The sequence below is a fragment of the Dreissena polymorpha genome, chromosome 2 (assembly GCF_020536995.1).
Source record: "Dreissena polymorpha isolate Duluth1 chromosome 2, UMN_Dpol_1.0, whole genome shotgun sequence".
NCBI lineage: Eukaryota > Metazoa > Mollusca > Bivalvia > Myida > Dreissenidae > Dreissena > Dreissena polymorpha.
The window spans coordinates 84,039,066-84,063,666 of record NC_068356.1 but is presented as its reverse complement, the minus strand read 5'-3'; positions in this window follow the sequence as shown (position 1 = coordinate 84,063,666).

Here is a 24,601-nt window from a genome sequence, read left to right as displayed (position 1 = left end):
TACTAAGGCAGTCGGATAAATATAATTAATTATGTGTTAAATTACTAGAAATTAATTAAGAATAGAAGGGAATACATTAACATGTGAAGGAATAGTAAAGAAACGATAGCATTACATTTTCTAACATTATATTCTAAGTAGCCTTTCCTATACCGTTAATATGTAAATATACGAACATGAATATTGTGAATGCAATACATATGCGTAGTATTTAAAACATTATTAGGATCGGACGCGTGTTCAAGCATTATTCCAGCGCGTGTTCAAGCATTATTCCAGCGTGTGTTCGTGCATTATTCCAGCGCGTGTTCAAGCATTATTCCAGCGCGTGTTCAAACATTATTCCAGCGCGTGTTCAAGCATTATTCCAGATGAAACGTATGTGCTTTTTAATGGTTTTTTGTGTAGCGCACACACATTAACATGATTGTATTTTATTAAGGGATTAATTGCAGTAATTTTACAATCGATTAACCCACGGTCGTGTTTTTATCGGCCTAAGTTTATTCAAGTTAGTTTAAACATATTTTATTTCAAGAACAATCATATTATATACAAAATACGCATACACAGTTACCATTGATTTACATGTTCCGAGAATGGATAAGAACGAAAAACCAAGTCTTGTATAGTTCTTCTTCGTACATAGTTTTTGCAGGATTGTAACATTACGATTCAGTAGGTGGTTATATTTTTGAGTTAACGTACAATAAGGCATTTTAAACAAAAGAAAATTGTTATATAGAAGGAAAAAGTTTAAAAAAAGAAACATAATGTAATACAATTAGAAGAAGCGAAAAAAAATACAAGGAGACCGTGAACGGACGAAGGAAGCTAATGAAACGTGCCGAATTGTGTGAAACACAGATGTTTGAAAGATTGCTTTTTGTTACTTTTGATTGCATTCTAATTTGATGTTTTTATGTTGTGATGTTTTGACTTTATTCAAGATAAGCCCCTTAACGTTAATGTAATATTCTTATTGATCGTGTGAACCACGCAGACCAACAAAATCTAGTATTCATCAAATAGGGAAATCTAGCATGTAATTTATGCTTTATCCTAAGTATCAGATTAATGTTTGTTAGCTATACAGTAAGAAAGGCCAACAGAAACTAATAATATAACAACGTTATTAATAAAGAAAAAATATTAGCTCACATGAAAATATTCTTTATGCTTTATCAAATGAGTTGTTATTTTTTAGTTTTAGCAAACCTGATGACCAGATCCCCCAAATCTGTATTTGAGGTAAAATCATTTTATTTCTTAAACTAATGCATGTGTTGCATGGTATTCCATATTCCCGTCTCTGTCCATCCGTTCGTCCGTCCATTTGATTTATTGTCGCCCGTAACTGTCAAAGAACTGTTGTTAGAGAGAGGAAACAAAATATAATTAGCAAGTGAACATTTAAACCTATGTATTTTCCATCATGTATTCACAAAAATGGATGTATATAGCCTTTTTCAGAAAACATGTTGCTTTCGATTTAATTACCCAAGTAACTGCACAGGTATTACCGGTAGCCAGCACATACTTAAAAGCACGTGGCCTTGCGCACCGGGGTGACAATTTCGACATTGGTACCTTTATAAATAATTCATACAAAAGTGCCAATTGTTTTACACGTCACAACAATACTATGCCTAATTTTATTCTAATATAACTATTAATGAAATCTTTTATTGCTATACATTTAAAATAAAATTTTGGTATTGGTTGTGGGTGTGCAAGTAGTTCCAGTGGTGACGGTTTTGGCAGTAGCAAACGTGTTAGTGGCAGTTGTGATTTAAAATAATGACTGTCAATTTTTCTGATGATGACAATCATGGATGGTAATGTCAAGTTGATGATGAAAAATGATTAAAATGTTAAATTATAAATGCGAGTGAGGTTGTCGAAGTTATGATTAAAATGTTAATGATTACTAATGATAACGGTGAAGATACTACTGACAAAAACCATGAACATGAACATTATAATATTGTTGAAGATGATGATCGTGTTGAGTTGTATGATATTGATGATGTTGATGAAGATAATGATGATGTTGATGATTGATGATGGTGATGGTGGAAATGATGATGATGATGATGATGATGATGATGATTATGACGACGACTACGACGATGACGATGATGATAATGATGATGATGATGATGATGATGATGATGATGATAGTGGTGTTTTTTGTTTGTTTATGTAATGATGTGAATGAATGATGTGAATGATAAGGATGTTTATGCTGATGGTATCGATATTAAAGAGATGATGGTGAGCTTTCTAACACGTGACTTATTTGTTTTTAATTTTGTAAACTAGTTAATTTTAATTTAGATATTTAGATATAAACGCGTAAAACGTAGTTGTATTATGTGCTTTTCACAGTTCATTTATTGCATAAGAGCTATCAAATATTATGCATCTTTACCATGGCAGTTCATTATTGTAGAGGCCAAGAACTAAACCCAAACTGCCACCTAGCATTACATGGGCAAGCCTATATGAAAACACCGATGAATAACCCTTTTCACACAGTAAATATAAACTCAACTAAATTTTTACTTTTTATTAAAGGACCTTATAACATAAAAACATAAAAAATGGTTCTGGCATATAATGTCTCGACTCCAAGCAGCAAGGGCCACCTGCGAACATGGCAAGCCCAAACTAACTGCAAATAACTAACTGCACAAATAAATTGTATATGAGTGCTGACTCCGGGTGACGGCCATCAGCACTCCCAACAAAATCATATATATTTTCCCCAAAAAATGTGCCAGGTAAAAAGCGTCCATCCGGCACTGATTGCCAAGGAACTGTTAACTTCAAGCGACTGTCGACGAACCCGAGGTGTCCGAACTGCCCCATCGGAAGTGGAGTCGTGACCGACCTGTATCCGACGTTTGGTACTCTGCGTCTACACGGCAAACTGAAAAACGCAACTCAAACCAGCAGAATATGTAATATACTAAAACCAAATCTAGTACGGAAAACAATCAGTTTCCCCTTATGTAATTAAAATTAATGTGGACAGGCAAATAAAACTTAAAATAAATCTATATTTACCCTAAGCCTGACCAAATTTTTAAATATATAACGGACGCAGTAAAGTGTGACAGAACAACACTGTGTAAAAGCAAACTACATGGGTTGGGTGGGAGGGGAGAAAATTTACAACCTTTTGTTTGTGTAGATAACAATGAGAAAGAAATTTTTAATCTGTAAAATTCGCTACTTCGGTTAAAAAACACCAACAATAAGAAAACTGAAAAACCAGCCCAGCAGTGGCCCAACAATAAACAGGTCTATTATTTAGTAATAGACCATATTATTGTAGAGGCCAAGAACTAAACCCAAACTGCCACCTAGCATTACATGGGCAAGCCTATATGAAAACTCCGATGAATAACCCTTTTCACACAGTAAATATAAACTCAACTAAATTTTTACTTTTTATTAAAGGACCTTATAACATAAAAACATAAAAAATGGTTCTGGCATATAATGTCTCGACTCCAAGCAGCAAGGGCCACCTGCGAACATGGCAAGCCCAAACTAACTGCAAATAACTAACTGCACAAATAAATTGTATATGAGTGCTGACTCCGGGTGACGGCCATCAGCACTCCCAACAAAATCATATATATTTTCCCCAAAAAATGTGCCAGGTAAAAAGCGTCCATCCGGCACTGATTGCCATATGGCCACCCAACAACGCTGACCCAGCGGCCCAAATGCCCCAACCTCGAAACCAGCTGGGCCAGAGATGATGGGTGGCCACTGCCAAAGAACTTTGGCTGCAGGGCGGATGGACGCATGCTTGGAGTCGGAAGCAGTAAACTGTAAACACAAGGCAAAGATATGAATAAAAACTAGCAGCAAAAATGCATAAAACCCAGCAGAAAAAAAATTGCATAAAAACTAGCAGCAAAAAATTGCATAAAAATTAGCAGCAAAAAACTTTCTTTTTTCTTTTTTCATACATATGAGTAAGAAAAATATGCATACAAACTAACTGCAAATATCTATTTTTGGACTCAATAGCAAAACCAACATACATAATGTTTGGGATTTAAAATTGTAAGAACCCCCAAATTTGTGCATCTAGAACTTCAGTAATGGATTGGTGTATTATGCTTTATAAATTTTTCAAGCCCTGCAGACATATTAGAAAGAAAAATATCTGTACCCAGAGTTGACAAGTGGACTCCGTCCTTCTCAAACAAATGTTCCTCAAATTTTCCAAAGTCAGAGTTGGCCAAGTAATGCCCTCCACATGCCAAAGCCCTAGATGAACCATGACTATTAAGGCGCTTTCTTGCTTTGTCCATAGCAACTTTATTATCAGAATATCTCCAATTTGACCTTGGAAGCACTGCAGACCATACAATCTTAACACTTGGAAATATAGACAGTATAGTCCTGAATAGCTCGACAATCAATTTTCGAAGGTCCACCAGTGACCGACGACCAAGATCATTACCACCTAAATGTAACACAATATAGTCTGGAGAATTACCCACATTGGCAAGCGAAAGAATTTTTTTCTTTGATTCTGCAAGTGTTAACCCACTGTACCCTTGCCACCAGATGATGTTGGGTTCAAGGCAGAGGTTGGCCCCTTCAGGTCGTAATCTTGCTGCTATGAAGGCTTGCTTGATTATTGATGAACCCAGTATCCAGATGGTTTTCCCTAAATACAACTTGGTTTTTGATAGTCACATGAATCTAACTATATGAACCATACCTTTTTAATGGGGGTTATTTATTAGGCTGGGCATGACAACAGGAACAGGACGAACATATGTTTGGTAGGCATTGAAAGCCCATCTGCCTGCCTGTTTAATGATCTCCACTGAATAGCCTAGTTGGGAAGCTGCAGTTGCTGCTCGAATTCTGAAGGAGTGGGATTTGTAAGACCCATAATTTAGACCCAAAAGAGAAACCGTTTTCTTAAGAATAGCAGAAAATTGGTAACGAGTAATTGGTTGTTTGTTAAAGTGCAAAAACAAGGGACCAGGCCCTTGAGGACGAACATGAAGATACTGGTTAAGACACACAACTGGGCAAAATTCACTGTTTGACCTAGTAATTTTGAGCGCTACCCCTTTGCCCAACTGATCAGTTTTTGAATGCCGGATTGAAATGATTACCCCATTGTGATCAAATTGTAAATCTTCTATTGCCAACACCGCTGCCTGTAAAATACTATCACCTTTTTTAGGAACAGCTATTTCGCCCACTCTTAGAAAACCGAAAAACGCTAGCATAAAAGCTGCAGTGAACAGTTTTGCTTCGTAGACACTGGAACACACAATATTAAGTTTGCTTACTATCCCTTGCAGTAACGAGAGGGTAATTGGAAGCCTATTATCATGTGTTTTCTTATCTTTTTGCATTCCTTCCACCATTTTTGAAACAATGAACTTTTTGGTAGGGTCAACAACATCAAGCAGCTTGCAATGAAAAGCTATAGAGCTTAAGTATGATTTTGCTGTTTTGTGGGATAGTTTCTGTAGGGATAGCCATGCTACAAATCGAACCACCTGTTCAACTGTAGGCGGCCAGGCATCTGACAAGCCGTATTGCCTTTTAAACTCAGAGAATCTCTCTAACCCAACGATGTATGCCTTTTTTGTATTAGCAGCAAGGGAATTGTCTAGCAATCTATTAGCTTCTTGTTGCAGATCATCAGTAAAAACTCCGGCGGGACTGATTCTGGACTCGCTTGTGCCTCTGGTGCTAACTGTTGTAACCTGTGAAACTGTTTACGAGAAATTGCATCAGCAATGTAATTGGACTTTGATGAAATATGTACTGCTTTAAACACCACCGAGTATTTCATAACTAACAACACAAATGTTCTAACCAGAAACATCAAACGTTTCGACTTGGAAGACTGTTTGTTGATCACTTCTACCAAACCTAAATTATCAATATGAAACTTAATCTTCCTGTCCCTCAAAAAGACCCCCCAGAGCCATATTGCCAACAAAACAGGGACCATCTCTAAAAATGTTATATCTGATAAAATAGGTTGGCCTTGCCATTGAACAGGCCATAGGCAATAGGCCCAATTACCTCCAAAATAACAACCACAGCCAAGAGTAGCACCACCTGCACTATCAGTGTAAAGATGAATGACAGAGTTATCCAACCATACTTTATTTGGAATATGTACAACGCCATTAAAATCTTCAATAAATTGAATCCACATCAGGATGTCTTCTCTCATTTCACCATTAACTCTTATCTTATAATAGGACTTTTTTAAGCCACACATAGCATCATAAAATCGGCGCAAGAATGCCCTACTTGCTCTTACTGCTTGACTACAAAAACTCAACTTCCCAGTCAAAGACTGCAATTCTTTTAACGTAAGTCTCTTTTTTACTAGACAATTTTGCAAAAGCTTCAAAAGTTCTTCCACTTTTTAGCAGGTACTCTAACAGTCATTTGCACAGTATCTAATTCCAGGCCTAAAAATGTCAGTACTGTTGTTGGGCCGACCGACTTTTCCACCGCAACTGGGACTCCCATTTCGGTGCATACTTCCTCGAAAGTAGAAACTAGCATGTTACAATTATTTGACCCAGCTGCACTTCCAAAAATAAAGTCGTCCAAATAATGATCTAAAGTTTGAATTCCAGTTTTGAAACTTACTAGCCAATGTATAAAAGTGGAGAATGATTCGAATAAAGCCGGAGCAATAGATAAACCCATTGGTAAGCATTTGTCAACATAATACTGGTTGTTGAACTGAAGCCCCATCAAGTGAAAGTCCCCTGGGTAAATAGGCATTAAACGAAAAGCCGATTTAATATCTCTTTTTGCCATCATTGCTGACGTACCTAAACTAAATAACATGTCAGCCACTTTGTCAAATGATGTATATTTAACAGAAATGTCTTCCACACTAAAACCATCATTGACACTTGACCCATTGGGATACGACAGGTGTGTAATTAACCGCCAACCCCCGTCTGGCTTCTCTAAAATGCCTAATGGACTTACTTTTAAATTGGAAATTGGTGGGACTTTGAAAGGACCTGAAATTCTACCTAAGGAAATCTCTTTGTCAAGTTTCTTTTGGACTTCTGAAAAATGCACTTTTGTTGAAACCAAATTATTCGCTGAAGAACCTAGATGTGAACCCTTATAACCCAGCTTAAAACCTTGCTTGAAGCCATTACTGAGCACAGAAGCTACTTCTTTATTTGGATATAACTGAAGATATTTAGAAATCGTAACAACATTGATTGGCGACTTGCCAAGAGACCAAACTGAGGTATTAGTATCTGCTAAACGGGCCCCGGAGCCCCTGAATTGGGCCTCTAGGTCGGAACGTGTAAGCTCTAGGCCTGTACGAGGTCTGGGTGACAGCCCCCCTGACAGACCCTCCTCCCAAGGAACTGGTGTTGCGAGGCTTGAGATGACATACCCTGGAAGGATGGTCGGAACCACAAATCATACAAGCATGTTTGTAATTGCAAACTGACCGTAAGCATCTGGTATAATTGAAATCATAACATTTTCTTATAAAATTCCCTGTATCATGAACTGGCTGCCTTGGAGGCCCCATACACAACAGCCAAAGCTCCATATCAATCATTGCCCACGAATTCGCTGGGTTATTACCCATTCTCAACCTAAACTGTTGATCATAAGATCTCCAACCCTCAGTGTGTCTTGCTGCCCCCAGCCTTATAGTGTGCATATACTTTAAGAGATCTTGCATTTTAACCGGATGAGCACTTAAATAAATGCTTGAGAAAATGAGGAATGCGTCAGTCCATTTAGCTATGTCCACAATGCTTTGTTTCATGTTGGGCTTTACCACTAATTCACCCGAATTATCCAAAACCAAATGTTTTCCTAAATCTTCAGGAACTACCGGGGCCTCCAACAAACATGCCAGATCTACATATTGGCCTGATATTATTTTGTCTTTAATTGACTGAGGAACATGATCACCTAAAACAGACTGAAAACTAGGAATCATGCCTGGTAAAAAAATATCCTCACTAAAACCATTACCCGATTGAACAGCCGGATCTGGCTGGTTTGCTGCAGGCTGCATCTGGTCGCCCAGTTGTTGACTGAGAGGCAGCTGGTCGGGTTGATGGCCGGACTGTTGGTTTGAAGACCATTGGCCGAGTCGATGGCTGGGGGTGAGAGGCAGCTGGACAGGCTGTTGGTTGGGAGGCAGCTGGACAGGCTGTTGGTTGGGAGGCAGCTGATCGGGCATTTGGGTGGAAGGCAGCTGACAGGGTTGTTGGCTGGTGCCAGGTAGGTTTTGGCTGGGATGCTGGTGTAGTTTGACCGACGGACGGCGCCTTTTCCGGTTTCGCGTTTCCATGTGTGCAACAAAATAAACAATACAGATAATAAGTAAATACCGAAAAAAGCCATATTTGGCTTATAGCTAACCCACTATAATAATTAACAAACCATTTAGAGATTTATTGCATATGAACTAAAACGTGACTCAACAAACTGTCTTGGTAATTATAAATAAATGCGCCATAAGACCACCTCTTAACTGCAGTAAGTACCGACTATTGCCGCATTGCCACAATTAAGTTCCTTTTACTATTGCTACATAAAAACCAACAGTCATTTAAAGTGTTTATGATAAACCTGAACATAGTGCCCGCCCTACTTGAATCTGAAGCAACCCACTCTCCAGAAATTGAATAATAACGCTAACTATATTTTGACATTTTTGTGCTGACCAAAAGTAATATGTTTAACACGCCACGGGAATTCCTTTATTTCGATTGAAATTTACCCTCTTACTGCCAGTTAGATATTAGCCTATTTTCAGAAAATAAGTATAACATGGTTATTTCACTGAATACACGAATGCATATCAACTACGTTTTCTCATAAAGCTTGAAATTGTTTTTGCTCTTACTACAATTGCTTAGATCAGACGCCATGTGACCGATCCACTTTTTCCCCACCACTGTACAGAAATCCGTAAACTACAGCCCGTAAACTCAGCATCCATCATAAATATCACAAGAATTGCTAAGAAACACCTTTTAACTACCGGCTTCTAACTTTATTTTACATATTTAATAAACGTTTACTAGAATAGATTAGAAATAATTAAAGGAGAAAATTTACAACCTTTTGTTTGTGTAGATAACAATGAGAAAGAAATTTTTAATCTGTAAAATTCGCTACTTCGGTTAAAAAACACCAACAATAAGAAAACTGAAAAACCAGCCCAGCAGTGGCCCAACAATAAACAGGTCTATTATTTAGTAATAGACCATACTATTTGATTGGTTCTGTAGTTCAAAAATCGGTTAAATCTCTTTTCCTTTCTAAACAAACGTTTTCGGTTTTTTTTTGTTTAAGGACTACTGATAAATGAAAAGCTTAGTAAAGGTCAGCCGAAAAAGAAATATTGAACAGGGCAAAACAGCTTGAATGTAAAGCTCATCATCATTAACAAACATGTACAAAAACAACATGTGAATACACACAATACATTATTTCAAAGATAAATTAATTATAACAGTAAGTTTGTCGTAAGAATGTAACATTGATCATACTGTCACTTTGTTGACTTAATAAAGTATCAAATATTTTAACAATTGCAACTCTTATTACATAATTGTATTCTTGTTTTCGTGTATTTTTTTTAAGTTCATTAATATTTTATTTTCTGGAAAAATAAAGCTTTTCAAACGAAACATTACTACTTTTCTTTAAACTATTGTGTTTGCTCTACTGAATAAATAACGTTAGTGTCTCTAAGATACATTTCGGACCTAAGCGTAAAAGCTCAGACACTTTATATTACTTTTTGCGTTAAATACTATAAAAAATATATATGTTGAGTCATGCATTGATTTTTTACTTGCTCCAAATATGCATACACGTACCATTTGCTAATGAGAAAGAACTTACACAAAAATAAATCTACAATGGTAATATGGTTTTCTGGTAATACAATTACGTCAATAGTGTAATTTAAAACATCATGCAACGGCATTTCCAGGCCATGATATATTACAATGAAATAAATACACATCCGATTGTAAATAGGATTCTACTGAAAATTGTGTACATTTGATACAATCATTCGTATAAAGACCACAACCAATTCATACTGATTGTAGGGAAATAAAAAATATTTGGCCGATCCGTCTGCACATGGGCAAATTTCTTTGCGTATCAATTGACACGAGAAAGTAATAATCATAATTGCTTAGAGTAAGATAATTTCTAAATAATTAATTTGTCTGTAAATACAAGTATTTTTCTTTATGAAATAGTATGTGAACTTGTGAGTAGTTCGTGGACTACAATGTCATATTTAACATTATTTCATTCTAAAGAAAGTTTAATTGTAAAGAAAGATAACGTAATTTTTATAATAAAACCACAGAGACTTGATCTGAAAAACAAACACACAAACAGCCATAAAATCGCTTTTATTCTGTGCTGATCCAGATCTGAACACACACACACACACTTTAAGTTGGTGTTATAAAAAATACGAACACAGGATTCTGCATCGGAGAAGTCGTCACAGTACATGTACCTGTAAAGTAATTATTATAGGGTAGTTATTTAGGATGAAACTGTAATTATATAATATAAGTCAATGAAAGTTGTTTACTCATGTTGAATAGATTCGTTATTGATTAATTACAGAAACTCAAGATCAACCGATGTGTATGTATTTCGAGCTAAATAAGGTCCATTAGTGATAGAGGCTGCATTATGTGATATATGTGTCAAGAACGAAAATATTTTTTTATTTGTGGCGTGGTCTTGTGGTGTCGGGAGTACCCGGAAGAAACACAAAACTGCCCGGTATGGTGGTCACCGACCAAAGTAATATGCTGCCGCGAACGGTGATCGAACCAATGTCGCCTTGTTTAGTGTACCAGCTCTTGCGCTAACTGGACAGTCAGATCTGTCGATTTCAGTATACGATCGTTTTTATCCTTTAACGTATTAACAAATAAAACATATAATTCATTACTTTCACTTGCAAGTCCGCAACTATTGACACTATTACCACTCATGAAATGGTACAACATAAAGTCTTCTGTGAGTCTGACATGTTTCTTATAATGGGAATCGACTTATTTTGCCAAAGTAAGATTATTGTGTATTAATAACGTACTGTTTTAGGAAGACGAACCTCACACACTGGTTCACTCGGATGATGCAGCTGATGTCCTACAACAGGTAATTTACTTTTAACAATATCGCATTTTGTTTCGTAATCAGGGTAATACTCGATCTATATATGGATGGTCTATATATAAAACTGCCAATCATACTTATCAACATTTCGAATTAAAACACGAGTATCGAAAAAACAATCTTTTCGTTCGAGATTAAATGAAAATGAACATCGACGAATAATTATGTTACAACGCGTTATGTGTCAGACCGAAGAAATCCAAGAAGTCAATTGTATTTCTTTTGATGTTAAATTTTAAAAAAATCAATCAAATACATAAGGTCTCTCCAAATAAAGAATGCTGACTTGTATTTGATGTTATCTTATATAAGGTATACGTTTGTTATGAATTAATTTGAACATACGTTTACGGGTACATAATATACGCGTGTACATAACATATTTGATTCATAAACTATAGCCGTTTTTTGTGTCTTTGTTGTCGCCAGTAGAAAACATGTTTCCGAAACAATGCGTCTATATGTAAAAGTTTGTTGAAATTCTTTAATATGAGTTAAGAACACTTCTAACTCGTTAAGTCACTCAAACTTTCATTAGCATCATTGAAAAAAAATGCCCGAAATGTATGTAGAACTTTAGAATGGATAACTTGTTGTCAAAATTAATTAAAAGTCAATATAAGCTTAATACAAATAAAACACAGTATTGTTATAAATTATATGTAGTATTAATGTTTTAGATGACGCTAGTCGAACATACATACAAGTTATCAAGTTAAACGTTATTTTAATCATTGCTTTTTTGTTGATATTAACATATCGTTTGACTGTTTTGAAACCGATGTGTTGTGTTAATGATCAAAGTGAGTCAAAACACTTTTCGTATAAAAATAAGGATATTTTGCTTTGATATATCAAACTTTGGCGATTAACTCAGCGTGTAAATGTTGCATATTTCATATTGGTAATATATTTTATATAAACAGAAATCGCGCAAAAATTCATAACAAACACAAATAAATAGAGGATATTTGTTGGATTCGGTGGATTATCGATTTTAATTCACGAGTGATCATAGAAAATAATATTTTCACGAGTGGCGCAGCCACGAGTGAAAATATATATTTTATATGATCACGAGTGAATTAAATCGATAATCCACCGAACCCAACAAATTTTCTTTTTATTTAATGCCTTTTTTCACAGTTTATATACATTGTTAATGTGTTTAGCTAAAGAATTTCGCTGGGAAAATGACGTCATTTCGTAAAAAAAATGACGTCATTTAACATAAACAGTGAAAATTATCGATAATTTTCACTGATAATTTTCATTGTTTGAAACAGTGAAATTATCAGTTTTAATTCACTGATATTTCTCTATAAACCACAGGAAAGCATAAAATAAAAGTAAAGCATCTCGGGTTGTCGACTTAAAACTGATGTCATTTGTCGACCAAATAATATGAAACGAGAATTTCGTTAATGTTCTCGCTCGACAGGACATTTCCCTCATACCATCTTAATTCCATCGTAATATATTATGCATTATTTTAAAACTTTAAAAAATGCCCCCTTATTTAAATATGGTAGATTTTGACATGATACCGGGGGCACATATTAGCTCTCATAAAGAAACGTTGAGTGTCTGTGGTAACTTTTTGTTCTTAATTAATCTTCTAAGTCCATATGTTTAAAATCTTATTGAAACCTTAATTATTCATCCAAAATGCTAGGTCGGCCGAATTCATGACTATTTGAGTAAAGAAGCGGACATCGTTCTTCTGTACGCCACTCGACCGCCCACCCATGCGCCCGCCCGAAAGCCCGCCTGCCGATATTGTTCGCATATTACATCCCGCTTATTAGCTAGACTACATGTGTACTTAAAGTGAAATTATGGGCATTTTTCACCGTTGAATTCAGCTGAAGAGGAATTAACAGGTCAAAAGAGTTAGTTCAAATGTGGTAACTGACCAGTTGCCTGCAACTCATCTTGCTACAAGTTGTTTATAAAAAGTATATATTATATTCGATATTTTACATGACTGTCCCAGTCCTCAAAGTCGAGCGGAACTGTCTTTCTATATGGATCGGATTTATTGTTCGTGTGTCGTACGAATAGATATCGTTGCTAGAAAACGAATCATTTCTGTCGTCAGTTGTCAAACAAAAGTACCGTTGATATTCAAATGCATTATTTTTTTCTTTTCGGGATATTGTTTTAGTATGTTGATGCTGCATTAACACATATAAGTGTATATACATATGAAGTGAAAACACCAAAAATAAACAACGGTTGCGATAGACACCTATAAACATAGCGTATACTGTTAGATGCGTCTGATGTCACTTTAACGAACATTTTGAGCAAAGGAATTCACCCAGGCGACGCTATCGGCGTCTGCGTAATTCGTATTTCATATTGAATAACCATAAACATATGTGTTCAGTGTCGTTGTAAAGATTCCCTGACTACCAATACCTATAACAATCAGCTTTTTATTTGGTAAATGCATCTCTGTTGTGATCATACACGGCAAGATAACTTTTACGTGCAAGATAAAATATAAGTTACGGTTTGGATTCAACAAGTACATGTCTGTGTTACTACTGCAGACAATCGATTGAATATTACACATCTCTTCGTTATTATGCGAGTTCGATAAATAAGGCCCATAAGTATGATTTCGTTTTTGTACTTGCACAATTAAGATATATAAATATATATGTCCTTATATATGGTCACTTACTGAGGACCTAAACTCTGACCCTTCAATGTAGGCGGTATAATTCCCTTCCTTATTTATGAAATGTTTGCATCAGTGTGTGTTTCTGAGCAATAACTTTCGTTTGCATTTAAAAGCTCGATGAAACTGGATGCACTAAGCCAGTATGAAGACCCACCACTTTTCGCTTTTTGGGTCAAGGTTTCTGTTTCTAAAACAAGATACGTTTTTTGTAAATAAATTTACTTAGGACGGACTTAAGTTTTGATAAAGGTATGTTGCTATAATATAATCTGAAGATAGCGTACATGTATAGATGGACGGGCATTGAGTTTTGGTCCGTTAGGTAAATGTAATTATTACTAATTTTTGGAAAAAAAATTCCCCTATTTAACTTTATTTTAATATGAAGTGTTGTGCTAAAATTTGGTTTTAAGTTAACTTATACACTCTTAGCTTGGATTGCTTGTGGGGACAATTACGTCAAAGTCACTGTTACTCAAAATTAGAAGTCAGTTTCTTCTTATTAACTTTTAGTTGCAATATAAGTGTATGAAGTTTAAATGCAATTGGAACATTATAATAAAAAATGGAAAATTCCCTTTCCAACTAAATTTTTTATAATCGTATCATCAAGCTTTGTCATCATTTGTGTGGGCTTAATACATCGGCTAATAACGATAACCAGAGAAAATATATGAAGGTCAGTTTGCATATATAAATGCTGCACTGATCAAAATAAGAAGGTCATGTATTTTATTGATACGTTGACATTCTTAATGTTCTGTGTTTCAGAAAAAGGAGTTTACAACGCGAGCTTTGCGAAAAGGTAATAATATGTTATTGACCTTAATATGCCTGTAAGGGTACATCATCTTAATTAATGCCGTGTATAAAAAATGAAGATTATTGGAGAAATATTTCCAAATATTTATTTCAGTAGCTTAATATTTGGTGGCTAAACTAAGGACTGCATTTGTACAATTTTGTTTTATTTTTTCTTATTTTGTTATATTGTTAATACAATCTGCCTTGTTACCAGTCATCATTGTAAATAATCAACAGGAAGAGAAAGTCATAGCAGAAAATGTTTAGTTTAGTACTGGAGCATGCTATTAACATACAAGACGTATTTTGAAAATGCTTTACGTTTTCAATCCACATGGTTATGTGCGTTCCTAAGCAATATTAAGCAAACGTGATTTTCAGATACTTCGAGATTACTTATTTAAAACACCTGGCACTGGACCTGGTCATCTAAGTCTTACCGCGAAATCAAACAACTATCGTCAATATATTTATCAACTGTAATTATTTACTTGTCAGTATGATAGAAATTACAGTTTTCTCTTCGATTTATATATAACTACACTGTTTTATTTATAATGCAGTTATGGAACATACAGAGACCGCTCTGCATGAGGTAAGTAACTTCTTAAGTATGGGTATGTTTATGTCTATCATATAGCAAAATAGTTATTATCATGTAATGTATTATTTAACTGTTTTACTTACATTATGTTGTTCATTTTCAAAATTAATATGTTAGTTTTATTATAACTATGTAGCTTACTGGTACTTACACAATGAACATTGACTAACTTGAAATATCGAAGATGTAAATACTAATGAAGCTTATTTACTTTTTTGTATTTATAGTTGCCAACTATAAGTGAATCTGTTTCTCGGCGGGGTGATTCACACCAAACATGTGCACATGTTGTGACGACTGTTGAAGCTATTGAAAACCAGTGTAAAAGTATAACTAAAAAACTTAAAACCGTCAGAGAAGCATATGCGGGTAAAGATGTCACACGCCTAAAACGTCGAAATATCGAAGCGCTATAGTAAATGAAGACAGACGAAAAAGGTACGAATGCCACATAATAAACTGATCTTACTGTAAAGTGATACTCGCGTTGTGATACATAATGTACATATGTTGAATGGTACCATTCTGTGGGGCTATAGATTTGTTTAATTTTTAGCGAGGTTGTTTTCGGAGAAAACCCGAGCTATTGTTATAGCCAGCTCGTCGTCCGCCGTCTGCCGTCCGCCGTCTGCCGTCCGCCTTAGACGTCGTGCTTAAACCTTAACATTGGCCATAACTTTTTAAATATTGAAGATAGCACCTTGATATTTGGCATGCATGTGTATCTCATGGAGCTGCAAATTTTGAGTGGTAAAATTTCAAGGCGAACATCATCCTTCAAGGTATAGGGGCGCAAAAAACAAAGTCAAGGGAAGTAATAAGCTTTAAATGGACATAGTTATCTGACCTGCACATGTATATATTTTTGTTAAATAAATTAAAGCGGCGCAGTAGGCGGCATTGTGTTTCTGACAAACATATTGTGGTAAAAGGTCAAGGTCAAGGTCATCCTTTACGGTCGACGGTAAAAAATACAAATTTAAGGGAAGTAATAAGCTTTAAAAAGGGAGATAATTATTCAATATTGAACATAGCCACTTTATATATTTTGGCCTGCATGTGTATCTCATGGAGCTGCACATTTCGAGTGGCCAATCACAGTCACGGTAGTGGCTTTTAATTATTTGTAACTAAAAATAGAGATTTGTTAGAGACAATTATTTTCAAGGGAAGTAATTTATATAATTATAAATCTCATATTATATATTTTATTACCAATAATTGAAGTTCTTTTCACAGTTACTGTACAGATTTATTATTTTGATTATTTATAACTCAAATGATTGATTTGTCAAAGTTTTTTTCAAAATGATATAATTAAAATTTCTGTGATGTTCATTACAGACCTGTGGACTTATGTCCATAGATACATGATAAACGCTATTCAACATAAATACATTTCTTATTTTGTGTAAACGTATAAATTACGTTTATATGTCACTATGTGTATACAGTTTTTACTGTTATATATGCTCAATATCTATCTATTTTATAACACCCTTTATAAACGCTCTATTCTTCAATAGTACATCTTGAATCTTTTTCCGATATCCTCGCTGTAAATGTCACCACTTATATCTATATCCAATAACATTGCGGTACGTAGTTTATAAACCTGATAGCTTAGTCTCCTCTCTACCTGGTTTAAATCAATTTATAAATATTATCGGTTTTTCTAGTCTAACACTATAACATTGACGCCGCCATCTTTTCTTTAATCTCACAATATGAGTTATAAACTAGAACATGGAGTTTAAAATAGAAAAAATAAATATAAACGGATTTCGATCCAAACAGAAACAAACGTTCATTAAAGATTATATATCAATTAATAACATTAAAATATTATGTATACAAGAAACTCATATTGATAATTATAAAATGTCTCAACAAATAGAAAATTTAATATCAAATGAATACTTTTATGTTTGGAATTTTTCCAATAATCTCTCTTGTGGATGTTGTATAATCGTTACTGACACGAATATTAAATGTTCTAAATTTCAACTTGATTTTGATGGTCGATTTATTTCTTTAGATGTACAATACTTAATTTATTCTTTGAAAATATGTAATATTTATGCACCGAATAAGCCTGGTGACAGAAATGAATTTTTTGAATCAATAAAACGTTATTTAGTATCTTCAAATTAATTATTTTAGGAGATTTTAACTTTATTTTAAACACAAAATTAGATAAAATAGGGGGTACATCAAATAATATAATAAAAGGTTGTAAAGTTTTTAAACAAATAGTTGAAACATTTAAAATAACAGATATTTGTAGACATCTTAATCCAGATAAAGTAATAACAACTTGGAGTAGGAAATGTTTAACAGAATCTATTGCATGTCGTTTAGACAGAATATATATCGAAAATTCAATTATTGAAAACTGTAAAAACATAGATATTATTCCGTGTCCATACTCAGATCACGACTTTGTTAGCCTTACTATAAATTAAGATAATAATAATACAACTTATAGTATAAATATTGGTAAATCATACTGGAAATTAAATAATTAAATTTTTTAAGATGAAGATTTTGTCACAGCATTCGAATTTTACTTTAAAATTATCAGTTGAACAGACAATATAACTTAAGAATGGTGGGCCAATTTAAAAATACAAATTAAAGAATTTTGTATTGATTATAGCAAGTCTAAAAATAAAAAATCTTTTGATGATCTCAAACAATTAGTCAAGCAATATAAAAATTGTATTGACATTTCGGAAAAAATATATATCAAAGATAAATTAAATAAACTTCAAGATAATTTATATGAAGGTGCATATATAAGAAGCAAAATACATTTTTTAAATAATAATGAAAATTCAAGTACATTTTATCATTACAAGGAATTTAAAAATGGTAATAACAAAATTATAAACCATATTATTGATGGTGGCGTAGATAAAAATCTACTTATGAAATTTTAAATTCGTTTAAAACTTTTTATGAAGAACTATATACAGAAGAACAAGTTGATATATCCTTAAATGAATTTTTTTTAAATAATCTACCTCAAATATCAAATGATGATAATAAGATGTTAAACAGCCCTTTATCATATAGCTCTAAAAAATATGGATCATACTAAAAGTCCAGGAAGTGATGGGTTAACTTCTCTTTTTTACTTGAAATTTTTTCATTTATTTGGGAATATCTTATTACATTTATACAATATATGCTTTGATTAATGTTACATGTCAGATTCACAAAAACTTTCATACATTACATTATTATGTAAAGACCCAAATAATAAAACATCAGTTAAAAATTATAGACCGATTTCTCTTTTAAATATTGATAGATCAATTTTATCTAAAATATTAGCAAATAGATTAGGTAAGGTTTTAGACTCGATCATTGGTATTTCTCAAACATGTTCTATTCCAGGTCGTACTATTTTTGACAATGTACATTTAATTAAAAACATTATTGATTATGTTGAGCAAAAGAATATAAATGCTTGCTTTATTTGTCTAGACCAAGAGAATGCGTTCGACAGAGTTTCCTGTCCTACCTATATAATACACTTGTTTCATTTTGTTTTTCAGATACATTCATAACTTGGATTAAAATTTTATATAAGGATATTAAATCGTCCGTAATTGTTAATAGTCATATATCTGATCCTTTCTCATTATTTCGTTCTGTTCGTCAAGGTTGTTCATTATCACCTCTTTTATATGTACTTTGTCTTGAACCATTTGCTAAAATAATTCAAGATGATAAAAATATAAATGGTATACAGACACCAGGAAATAAATTTCATGTTAAAATGTCATTATATGCCGATGATAATACATCGGTGTTAACAGATGACAAATCTATGTTTCATTTCTTTCGTCATGTTTCTGATTTTCAAAAAGTTTCAGGTTCTAAAATAAATTATAATTAAAGTTTTGGATTGTTTTTAGGTAAGTGGAAAAACAGGTCTGACCATCCATTTGGCAAATCATGGGCGAAAAATGTTAAATTACTTGGATATAAATTTGGCTATGATTTAACTGATGATGATATGTTCAATGAATCGTATATTAATTTCTCAAATACATTAAATTTGTTGTCTAATAAATGTATGTCTTTTCAAGGTAAAAGTTCTGTTTTAAATGCATATGTAGTATCAAAAGTTCTGTATTTTGTTCAATGTCAAATAATTCCGAGTCCCTATATTAATATGATACAAAAAAGTTGTTTTAAGTTTATATGGTGCAGCGTTTACGAACAAATAGCTCGAAAAAAAATATTTTTAGATTTTACTCTAGGTGGGCTTCGAGTACCTAATGTTCAACAAAGAATTAATGCATTTTATTTATCACACTTATTCAAATTGTTAAATAATTATAAATCTCCTTGGGTATATTTTACAAGGTACTGGATAGGTATGCAACTTAGAAAATTTAATCCTTTATTACATAGTAACAGTGAACCCCACAGAGAATTTATTCCGTCTTTTTATATTGAATGTTTAAAAGTATTTCATAAATTTATAAAAGATGGTTCAAACTGAAAATTTTTAACAGTGGTCTGTTAAAGAAATATATGCATTTTTAATAAATCCAAATAATGAATATATTCCAAGATGTAATAAAGAATTTCCATTAATTAATTTTAAAAAAACATTTAGAAATATATTTTCCACGATCCTGTGTGTAGAAATACTTGTTTTAAATTAGCACATTCTGTTGTATATGTAAATAAATATTTATATGATTAAAAGTTTAACCAAGCAAAAAAGAAATGTACTTTTTGTAGTTGTGACGAAACTGTCCAACATTTATTTGTAGATTGTTTGTTTACCTCCCCTTTAAATAAAACTGTTTTATATTTAATTGATATACTTACGATTGAAAACATTAATATTAATTCTAAATGGTTCCAGTTTTTTTATGTAAAAAATGTTGGAAGCACTGAATTAAAAAATGTTTATTTAATATTTTTGTCAGAATCAAGACATATTATTTGGACATGTAGGAATTCCGTCAAAAACGACAAAATATTAATATCTCCCTTAGACTTAATTATTAAATTTATAAATAGATTAAAATTTAGAATTTCATTAGATGTTCATCGCTTAACAAATGACTACTTTAATTTATATTGGGGTGGTTTATGCCATACAACGAATGAAACAGTAGTATTCCATGCAGATTTAGATTACAAAAATTACGTAAAATTTCTATAATAATACAAATATTTAATATTGTATGTTTCCTTTTCTTTCTGCTGTTGGCGTTTTCTCTCTGATTTCAGGATGGCAGCTGCGAGGCCGTTATTGGCTGTTACTCGGGTTGTCATCCTAGATCAGAGAGGAAACGCGACAGTGTTTATATTGTGTTTAGTGAAGTTGTTGTGAATTGTTACTTGTATATTGTATTCTTACATCATCTCTTTTATCATCACTATTCCTATGAGTCATTTCAATCATTTATTCATATATTATGTAACCCAGTGATGGGCCATCTCATTTCACTCATTGAATTTCATTGTCACTCATTTTTCATCATATGTATTTCGACATACCATTAACACATTTTCATTCATGTAGGTCATAGGATACTTGACAAATCTTTCTTTAAGTAAAGAGGTTTTTTCAAAATTATTTGTTATTGTACACATATTGTGTTTCACACTTATTTCAGGCTTAGCTAGATGGTGGGGCTGGGGCAGGTGAGGAGTGGTACCGAAGGCTCTCACGTGCTCCAGCTCCATCATCTGGTGCAGCTGTAGACATCTTCATATGTTTCTAGCGGACAATCACGGGGAGTGCCCGAGCATGACTTTGGGTGTTTCGCTGAAAACACCTTTTGTCTTTTTGAAGTTTACTTCAGTATACTGTTTACTGTTCTTGTGGGTTTTTTTAAGGAAGTGTGAATAGTTATACTTTATATTAATATTTCATATAACCTCTTTATTAACTAATTAAGATCCGCAACATTTAGGTTGGTGACTGTGTATTAGTTAAAATCATTACTATTTCTTTAGATATAATTATTCATTTCATTACATACATGTACGTGCAGACGTGAAAAGACTGGACTAATTTAAAAATTAATATCTTAAACGTGCAGACGTTGAAAAGACTGTGACATTAATATTATATAATAATTTGTTTTCTTCATTCTTTACTAATGCTAAAAAGTTTTACTCAGAGACACCTTGTATTGTATAAATTCATTTAAGTCTTTTAAGCGGATACTTGGGGCGCTATACCATCCCAAGGTACGGGATTAATAAATTTAATGAAAAAGAAAAAAAAACACTCTGGCTATGATCTCTTTTAAATAACATGTCTTGGTTGTCAGTGATGTCTGACATGGTCATAATTGACTGTGAGACCCTCCACCCCCCCCCCCCCCCCGGTTGGATTGGACAAAATTCAAGAGAAGTAATAATCTTTAAAGGAAGATGATTTCTATACCTGCCAAATGATAAATAGCATTTTTATTTCAAAGCGGCGCAATAGGAGGCATTGTGTTACTGACGAACACATCTCTTGATATAATTATCATTTCTTACCTGTTCTAATTTGTGAATGCTAGTTTTCATTAAATACCAGTGGACTTATGTGCATAGATACATGATGAACTCTGGCTATGATCTCTTTGATAAACCACAGGCCTTGGTTGTCATTGATGTCTGACTTGGTCATTTTTAACGGTCTACAGACCTCCCCCCCCCCCGGTTGGATTGGACAAAATCCAAGGGAAGTAATAAAGCTTTAAAGGGTGATGATGTCTATACCTGCCAAATGATAAATATAAATTTTATTTCAAAGTGGCGCAGTAGGGGGCATAGTGTTTCTGACAAACACATCTCTTGTTGGGTCACTAGGTCAAAGGTCAAGGTCACTGTGACCTCTAAAAAAATATTCTGAAAAGCTTTCGCAGCCGAGCGTGGCACCCGTTATGCGGTGCTCTTGTTATAAAATTTACGTCGCTTACGCTTTTATGATAAATATTTGAATAATTACACGATCTTGAGAAAGGTTTAGTACATTTCTTGATAAAGTATAGATCAATTCGTGCATAGACAACACGTTTTCTCAGTGTTTCATCAACACAATGAGTGTGTCACAAGGAACAAGTTATCAACGTTCTCTATACATATTAGACAATGTAGAACTCGTTATGTTTAATAATTCGTACAGAAGACTGATAGAAGTTATAACTAGCATCAGTTTATATGTATATTATAAAGGATTAAGATTATCACTTTCATCAAATCATACATTGGATGTTGATAACTAGCAACAACTCGGTGTATATTATCGGAGGGAGGAGCCAGTGAAAGCTCATTTCCAAACATAGGAACATTGGATTATACCAAAATTACCAATATGAAGAAAATATTTACACAATGAGATGGCTGAATCTAGATACTGCCAATGTCATGAATTATTCCAAAATTTCAAAAACTTACAAGAATTTGATAGTTGTTTGACCTTATCAATAGTCCGTAGATGCTAGCCGTCCTCATATGTTAAACACTAGTACTGTTCTGATAACCTGATTAGTAGGTAAACTGAGTTAGCATTTTTTAGTGTAACAAAAGAAAATATTAAATTGAAAAAAGATAACATAGCAGGTTAAGAAATCAGAGTTTAAGTAATTCTCATTTATGAATACACAATGTTATAACTTCTGGTTTGTGTCTACTTTACAGAAAACACTTTATTTACCTTCAGATGGAAGAAAGCCGTTATATTTGGGAAACATAGTTCTATGACAACGTTGTAACGAGAGGAGACATTGCATCAATCATTATATAAAGTCATTTAAAGTCACTGACGTGTACTTTAAAAGCACTCGACCCAAAATAAATATAAACTTAATTATGTTTATACGAATGTAAACACATTATATACTGATTGATGTACTGTTTTATAATTTAAGCAGGTGAAAGTGGGCAGTACATACAGTGTTTAGCTCGATCTTTCGTCAAATATTAAATTATGTGCTTATTAGCGTTTGCGTAATGCTGCAATTTAGGTAAACGTTCAATATGTCTGACATGCAGTTTAGCAGAAATATTCACCTTTTCTACTTATATATTTGGTTAAGGTTAAATTGTATATCTCAATATTCATTTGAAATGTTTTACACATGCGTTTCGGGGAATGTCTTGAGGTCACTGAAATCTGACTTCCAAATATGCAAAATAAGACTCATTTTTGAACTTATGAATGTTGTTAAGGTAAACTCGCAATATCTCCATAACACTGTTTCAACTATAGTTATTCAATTGAAACTCCTCAGATGATTCCAGGTCATTAGTCCATAGTCCGGACTCCATAACAATGGCATTAACTTTTTCAGAATTATGACATTTTTGTACTTTAACTAATCGGATTATATTTTGCGTGCAACTTCTACAAAACTTTATTCACTGCTGATATTAAAATAAAACGTTAATCACATGTGTATGGTTGCTATGAACATTCACTGACCATAACTAATGAATCCTTTGTATCAGGATTTGTCCCTGTTTTGTACTTTAAAAAGTCCTATTCATGTGTGCATGCAAGTTGAAATTCAGGTTTAAGCTAAGCTTAGAGCTAGTACATAAATTAAAGTAAACATTCGAACATATCTTGTTAATTTTCGTGCTAGTTAATAACCAAGGCTATCAACAGCTTCATATCTTTATTCTACTACGTATATTCTAATGAAACTTTACTTTTGTGTTCACGAGCTTAAAAATGTCACTGGCCCATAACTTTGACTAGCCTTTAGCATCTTGTCCCATTTTTACTAAGAAACGTCAGCTTAAAGTTCGTGTGCAAGTTTAAGTTCAGGTTACTTTTTTCATGCATCAAGTAACTACTGCAGGTATTCAATTGAAACTTTGCACGTCTGTGTGGTAGGTCCTTTATTCTGATCTGCAAATAAGCAGAATTATGACCCCTACTTTGTGTACCTGGGCCATTCAGGTAAAGTTGTGCGTGCAACTACTCATATCCTTATATGTAATGAAGACTTTCATGAAGTTGAATTTGAGGCAAGTTAGGTCAAGCTAAATGCAACTGTTGCTTAGTAAGATTCTAAGTCGCTAAACAACTTCATTAAGAATGGCGAACGTGTACTGAAATGTTGTGTTTAGGAAGGTTGCAAGCCAATCTAGCGGGAAATTTCATACAGGGTCAGTGGGGTGAAGGCCACTGAAACTACAAAAGGTACAATGATCCGCCTATTGTCTTGTGGAAGGCTAGAGTTTTGGGGATGTACTTTTTTGTTTATATAGCTTGCTGT